The sequence below is a fragment of the Ailuropoda melanoleuca genome, chromosome 20 (assembly GCF_002007445.2).
Source record: "Ailuropoda melanoleuca isolate Jingjing chromosome 20, ASM200744v2, whole genome shotgun sequence".
Classification (NCBI taxonomy): domain Eukaryota; kingdom Metazoa; phylum Chordata; class Mammalia; order Carnivora; family Ursidae; genus Ailuropoda; species Ailuropoda melanoleuca.
The window spans coordinates 6,472,270-6,480,734 of NC_048237.1; the positions used below are offsets into that span (position 1 = coordinate 6,472,270).

An 8,465-nucleotide genomic window follows, 5' to 3' on the forward strand; every position below is an offset into this window, starting at 1 on the left:
GCTCCAGAATCTATATTCTTAACCGTACACATGGATATAGCATATAAACCTGCTTTTTTTGGCCTGACCTGAGGGTCTTTGGATCTCTGCTCCACCTTTACTAACCTTTTGTGTTCAGCAAACCATTAGTTCTAAGCAGTGAATATTACGAATGCTCTGGTAAAAACGGTAATGTCAGAGACAAGGTAGTAGAAGAGAACTTCCCTCTAAAAAAAGACAATTTAGCTATTTCTGGGACTCCTTTGCTTTTTGGTTTCATTTTTACTCTACTTGTCTAATGAAAGGGGGCAGAATTTCTTTTGAAAACTTTTCTAGTTAGAAGTCAAAACTCCTCTAGGTTTATAAAGTACCTTGTCAACTTGCTACTAAATGTTTTTTTAATCATTCTTTATTTTAATTTCTCTGACAGAAGCCTTGTAAAGAATATACAGATGTAATGAATATTTCATAAAGATATGATTTATTAGGACTTCTCTGCCTTTGCTTCAAAAATTATCCATCCTTCAGAAAGCAAATATACAAAAACTACCTGCTGGTATAGTAACTAAACCAAATCCCCTGAAGGCAAACCCAGATTTCATAATAACTTCTGGGCCTTATAGACCGTGTAAAAGATAGTTAGTCAATGTTCTATTAATATTTTAGCTGGCAAAGGAATATAGTTCTAAGCTACCACATGTGGCTGTCAGAACTGTCAGGTATGCCACTGTAAAATTATTAATGATTTAATTTTTTATGAGCTCCATATCTTTTTATATGAAAATAAAATTGATTTAAGGGCTTGAGGTAAAGAAAATGCTTATAACAGTTCCTTAGGGTACCTTACCAATACCGCCAATTCCTTTCCAAATATTCTCTGCAACTGGTTACTTCTCCACCCTTGGTAATTACACATATATGCATGTGTCCTATTCGTTTATGAATAGAGTTGCCTTCAAATGAACACCTTTTACTTTTACTACAATATTAATATTATGGCATGGTCTTGGTTATCTACAATGAACTCAGGCACAATTTGTCACCATTATTAATTATTATTTATAGAATATCCACTAGATCAATGCCTTAAAGGGCAACAGAAATACCTGACGCACAAATGAAGACAAATAACTGGAATCTATCTCATTCTTCTTCTGTGTGACCCTGACTTAATATCTGACTCATTCTCAGGTTGTGGTGTACATCACTCTTAACAAAAGTATACTATTGAAGGCCAAATTTAAAGTTGCCTCATTGGTCCCTGGAACATTTCTTATTCCCAGTATGCAATTGGATGCATTTATTTGTTACAAACACTTCTTAAGGTACTCATTTAGTTGACGTGTTGGGAAACACAATTAGTGATTTGTTCTGACAAAGGAAGAGACAGGCCTAAATATGTCACTTTTTCGACACCCCAAGACACGTTAGGTGCATCCTGAAGTCAAACATTAATGATTCAAATACCACTTCTGCTTGCTGTTTTAAGAATCCTGCTTTGGCCTTTTAATAATATTACTTAAAAGCACATAAAGTGACATTACTTAAAAGCACCAAAGAAGAGGGAAAAAATTGGGTATAAAGCATTTGCTACCTTTTGCTGAAACAGAATATGCTAAAATTATATTCCCCTTGGGCAGTGGTTTTCACACTTTAGTGTGCCCGAGAATGTTTTAAAATACAGATTTCTGGACATCACCCCCAGATATTTAAATTCTTTCAGTCTGAGCTGTGGCCCAAGAATTTGCATTCTTAAAAATATCCATATAATACTGGTACTGCTGGTCCTGAGAATATATTTTGAGCACTGCTGTCTTAAGAGACTGGATGTAAACACTGATTGTTCTGCTGTGAGGAGATAAATGTTTTCATCACAATCACAGATATTGACATTACGTAAGTAACTTCACACTATAGGAGAAGAAAAAAACAATGAAATTAGAGACTCACTGTGATCTAATTCAGATTAATATTGTTCATGTCTTGAACATCATTGAATAAGGAAAGAAATCAAGTTAAATAGGGAAAGTAAACACACTGATTTAATGCATGCCATATTACTAAGATAAAATAAGGAAATTAAATGAATATGCATTAGGAAATATGTTTTTTAAAAGATAAAGATGTTACATTTAGGTATTGAAAATGAAATGAGATAATTATAGTTATTTTATGTTTCTTGATAGGCTTTTTAATAAAATAAATGAACAATGAAGGCTTGAGAACAACACTGAAACAAGGAAGATCATTGGTATGTAAGATGAGTCTTGTAAAAGAAATGCCAATCTAACAATTAAACCTGCATTGTAGAGATTGGCTCCACAGGTGGTAGGATTTTTCAGTTTCCAAATGTGCTCCATCCATGACCTCTCTGCGAAATCTACCACCATAGGGTATAGCTAATGTCAGTGCAATGTACTTGTGAGAAAGACCACTAGTAACCACTCATGGATGGCCAACTCATTCTCAGCCACAGCGGGTTTCTAAAAAGCTATTACTGTTTCTACTGACCGAGGGATCACTTAAATTTCTAAGAAAAATCTCTTTAATGTGTCACTTCTCCAGTTTTGTATAACACCAGTTCTACTCCAACCCAATTATTCAGCATTTTTTTTTTGAACTATCAAATTGGAAAGTTCTGACTTTTCTATTACTGAGCAACACAACTTTCTATTACACTGGACAGGGAAATTTTAATATATTAATTTAACCATTCATAAATCACTTTAAGACCTGGGGAAGACTATGGCAGTTTGCCTCTAATCTGAGACTAGACTGACTTATTCTTTTACTAATTCATACATTTATTCTATCAACCTAAAGTTGATAAGTACATATTTTCTGCCAGTCTCCAATATAGGCAGTATGTATACATGGATGAGTAAGGCAGGAGGACAGTATCCTTTTTAACCTCAATTAGCAAATGGTTTCATTGGGCCGAAGGGAAGATAACAGGTTTATAGCCTGCTGTGTTGTTAGGCAGGGACATGTGACTAATTCTGACCAACAGGTAGTACTCAGAAAGGATTTGGTTCCCGTTTGAACTAGAGTACTTACAAGACCCTTAAAAGTCCTTTCTGTTACCATTAAAATGAATGATTTCTTGTATTACATTTTTGAAATAGTCAAATCAGTTCTTCTTTGATAATTTGATAATTATGATTTTGAGACTATTTTAGCTTTGGAGAGTATACTATGGAATATAAATCCTTGATAGCCAGTTTGTCCCACACTAAGACTTCTCTGGGGAGAGAGAAAACCAAGAATATGGGTGATATGAGCTTTCAAGATCTGGTTTAATACAATCATTGTGTTCTGCAAACATCAGTTTAGCCCAGAACCCAAATTCGCCTAGATTTCAGACCTTGAAGTGTAATGGGAAACCTTGGTGGGTAGAGGCTGCTTTTGCCCTTAACTCTCAGACAGTCTGAGAAAAATGCCTGTGCTGATCTTGTTGCTTTCTGTTACTATTTTCCTTCCTCGTTCTTGTGGATAGAAAAGGTGCTTTGAGTGGTGTCCCTGCCCCCTCCCTGAAAGAGGCAGGAGTCAAATCACTTTGTAATGCTTTGCTGAGAGTCCATTGTATTATTTCCGAGAACAAGGGAAACGGGAAAATATGTTCAATATTACATAATCCTAGCTTTTCAGAAAGAACAAAATTTTCAGGAAATGAATCAAAATTTTGTAATGTATCACATAACTATGTGACATAATTTTGACTATGTTATAATTTAAAAAGTGACACATAAAATAGAAGGTAAAAAATTACTTTAAGGGACACCTGGGTGGCTCACTGAGTTAGCATCTGACTCTCTTGATTTCGGCTCAAGTCATGGTCTCAGGGTTATGAGATCAAGCCCAGTGTTGGGCTCCGCATTGGACATGTAGCCTGTTTTGGATTCTCTCTCTCTCCCTTCCCTCTGCCCACCACCAATCTCTCTATCTCTCTCTCCCCCCCCCAAAAAAAAATTACTTTAAGAATGGTTAATCTAATGAATAAACTGGAACGTGGCAAATAGTCAAAAGTTATCACATTTGTATATTAAAGACATGAAGTTCAATTGACGTTAGATTTGCTGAACTAAAAGCCCCTATCATATAAAGGAAAGTTTGTAGAAACACAAATATTACTATCACTATTTTACTGAAAATCCTTCAGGGTCTTTCCATTTTGTACAATATTTGTAAGAACCAAAAGTCTGAACATGGCTTCAGAGCATGTTGAATGGTGCAGAAATTGCTGGTATTTTCTGCCCTATTTCATAGAACTCTCCTTCCCCCAGCTTCTGTAGCTATGCTGCCCTTACTTCACTTTCAGAATTACTCCATGGTTCTTCCTTTATTGGGAATTTGCTCATGTTACTGTTTTTTTTTGTTTGTTTGTTTGTTTTTTGCTGGAATTATGTTACTTTAATACTCTCCATCCCATCCTTGCCTAGCTAATATAATGCAATTATAGATCTCTAATACCTACTACAATACATGGTAATTTCTCATTAGGTCTGAATTAATCAGGGTGTATGTGTGTATTATGTATATTATGTATTAATGTGTGTATATGTGCACTTATGTGTAAATATATATGTATATATGTATACATACAATTTCAATAATCAAAAGTACCAATTAACCCTTAGGATCTTAACTTTTATATCCAAATTTCATGGATTCAAATCCAACCTCCATCACTTGTTAGCTATGAGCGCTTAGGCTGTTATTTATTGTATTTTTATGCCAGTTTTCTTATTGGTTAAATGAAACCAGTATATACCTATCTTATAGGTTTTAAAAACTAAATAGTTTATGGGGTGCCTGGGCAGCTCCGTCACTTAAGGATCTGCCTTCGGCTCAGGTCATGATCTCAGGGTCTGGAGATCAAGCCCTGCATGGGGTTCCCTGCTCAGTGGGGAGTCTGCTTCTCCCTCTCCCTCTGCTCCTCCCCCCTGCTTGCTCGCTCTTTCTCTCTCTCTCTCTCTCTCTCTCGTTTGCTTTCTCTCAAATAAATAAATAAAAATCTTAAAAAAAAACTAAGTAGTTTAATCATTTTAAAATGATATTGATTACATGCTGAGAGTTCAATAAGTAATAGCAATTAGATGATGATAAAAATAATAATAAATAAAAATTATATTTATTATTCTATTACAGAATAAAATACTCCTCAGAATAGCCTTCTTCATCTATCCCCAGGCATGCCTTCTTATATCATCTCCAAAAATCTTATGATTTTCTTTGACGTATTTATCAATATTGATAAAATAATATTTTAATAATATATTTGTGTGTCATCTGCTTACTATCTCACTAAACACAATGAAAGACCTATACAAGAATTTAGCTTAATTGGTTTGTTCAAAAATATATCTCCAATGCTTTATGCAGTGCCTAGTAAATCCTCAATATATATGTGTTTGGTAACTCTATTTGTCAAACTTCAAATAGCCATAAAAATCCCAAGGATTTCATAAATCTACCTTGATAATAATACCGAGATAAGAAAAATTTATCACATTTTGAAACTGAATATCTTATAATAAAGTGAAAAAAAGGTACATAAACACCTAAAAGTAATCAATGTGATGATTAATTTGGCAGAGAAAAAATAAGTTATTTTTATATAATCTGTAATTTCCTGCCTAATTAATTCTTTTCTATTCCTGAGGTTATGTAAATCTGTATCATAAGTAATTCTCAATTTGTTTCCTTCTGGATTGGATTATAATTTCTGTATAAGAAACCATTCTAAAATTTATCAGCTTAAAATTACAATTAATTATTACTCCTAACTATCCTGCAGGTTGGCTGGGGACAGCTGATCTTGGCTGCCTTAGCTGGGGCTGCCCTACTCCATGCATCTCTCTGTCCTTGGACCAACTTACTAGCCTGGGTGTGTATGCGTGTGTTGAGAGTAGTATTATATATATATATAATACATATAATGTAAGTATTATATATATATGGTAAAAAAACCCACATAATTATATATATATAATATATACTATATATAATACTATAATAATATAATATAGTATATATTATAGTATATAATATATATAGTATATAATAGTATATACTATATATACTATATAATATAGTATATATACTATATAATATAGTGTATATTATATACTATAAAACTATTATATACTATAATAGTTATAATTATATACTATAATATATAATATATATAATACTATAATATGGTATAATATATGCTATGCTATATAGTATATAATATACTATATGATATAGTATTATAGTATTTATATATATTATATTATACTATATTATAGTATTATATATATAATGTATTTATATATATGGTAAAAAAAAAACCCCACATAACACAAATTTGCCATTTTAGCCATTTTAAGTACATTGTTCAGTATTAAGTATATTCGCATTATGTGAAACAGACCTCCAGAGCTTTTTCATCTTGCAAATCTGAAATTCTATACCCATTAAACAATTCACCTTTTCCTCTCTCCTCCAGTCCTCAATAACCACATTCTACTTTCCATTTCTATGAATTTGCCTATCTTAGATATCTCATATAAGTGGAATTATACAGTGTTTGCCTTTTTGTGACTGGTTTATTATACTCAGCATAATGTCTTCAAGAATTATCCATGTGTTGGCATATATCAAAATTTCCTTCCTTTTTAAGGCTATTCTGAATAATACTCTATTTTGTGTATATACTACATTTTATTTATCCATTCATCCATTGATGGATATTTGGTGTTGCTTCCATCTCTTGGCTATTGTGAATAGTACTGCTGTGAACATAGATGTGCAAATATCTCTCTGTGATACTACTTTCGATTATTTTGGTTGTAAACCTGGAAATGGGATTGTTATAAGGTAGTTCTACTTTTTAATTTTTTTGAAGAATTCCACACTATTTTTTAAATGGATGCACCATTTCACAATCCCACCAACATACAGAGATTCCAGTTTCTCCATATCCTTGCCAACAGTTATTTTCTGTTTTATTATTATTTTTTTGATAGTAGCCGTTCTAATGGGTATTAAGTGATATTTAGTAGTGCTTTTGATTTGCACTTCTCTCATGATTAGTAACATTGAGCATCTTTTCATATATATTTTAGCCATTTGTATACAATTTTTGGAGAAATATGGGTTTAAATCCCTTACACATTTTTAATCAATTTATTTCATTTTTTGTCTTAGAGTTATAGGAGTTCTTTATATATTCTGAATTTTAACCTCTTATCAGATATGTGATTTGAAAATACTTTCTCCAAACCTGTAGGTTTCCTTTTCATTCTGTTGATTGTGTCCTTTGGTGCATAAAAGTTTTTGAGTTTGATGTAGCTTAGTTTGTCTATTTTTTACTTTTGATGTCTGTGCTTTTCATGTCATGGCCAAGAAATCATTGCTAAATCCAGTATCATGACGATTTCTTCTATCTTTTCGTTTAGGAGTTTTATAGTTTTACTTCCTATGTTTAGGTCATTAATCCACTTTGTGTTACTTTTTGCATATAAATTAAGTTAAAGGTCTAACTTTATTATTTTACAAAACTGGATAACCAGTTTTCCCAACACCATTTGTTGAAGAGACTGTTTTTTCTCCCATTGACTATATTTCACACCCTTGTGGAAGATCATTTGGCCATATGTATAATGATTCATTTCTTGGCTTTCTATGTTATTCTGCTGGTCTAGATTTCTGTCTTTATGCCAGTCACACACCGTTTTGTTTCCTGAATATTTTTAATATGTTTTAAAATCAGGAAGTATGAATCTTCCAATTTTGTTCTTTTCCAAAAAGTTTTTGGCTTTTGGGATCCGTTGATATGAATTTACACCTCATCTAAGTCTACTCTCAAATAATACTATATAGATTAAAGTTCAGGTATCCCTTACCTGGCATTGATTCCTGTGGCTGTTTCTGGTTTCCACCTGTGAGTCTCTGCTCCAGTAAGCATGACTCCTTATATTTGCCTGTCTGTCTTTCCCAGTCTTTTGGGCAGTGGTTTATCCTCTGTTCTCCCTTGTGTTATGGATGCAAGGAAGGTTATTGACTTTTCAGTCTGTTCGTCTTTGTCCTTTCTGTTAGAATACAGTGGTGACTTTCAAGTCCTTAAATGAGGAAACAGAAAACAGACTCAACGGTTTTCTTTCTACATTCTGCTTGTAAATTGGCTTGTTTTTGTTGTTGTTGTTGTTTGTTTTTTTTGAGGGTGACTCCATCTTATACGACCTAATAATATGTGGTCAAAAGAAGCTAGTTCATGCTTTCAGCATTCTGCCTGGCAACAATCTGCCTCAGTTCTTTAAGTACATTTTTAGTTATTGTGGGTGAAACAAGACAGGTTTCTATTTTTCAAGCCTCCAGTAATAGTTTTATTATGCTTTTCCTGTCTTCATTTGTTCTCACTTCCAGAGCCAGTGCTACCTATTTTAGGATTTTATTATCACAGCTCTCCATTTCTAGTTGCCAATTTTAGTAACGATTGG

The 8,465-nt window shown here is 33.0% G+C and overlaps 1 pseudogene; it reads right to left on the reverse strand.

Moving 5' to 3' along the window:
* LOC117797285 overlaps positions 1–7,933 on the reverse strand; it is a 137,709-nt pseudogene extending 129,776 nt beyond the window's left edge.
* Between the last annotated feature and the right edge of the window lie 532 nt (positions 7,934–8,465).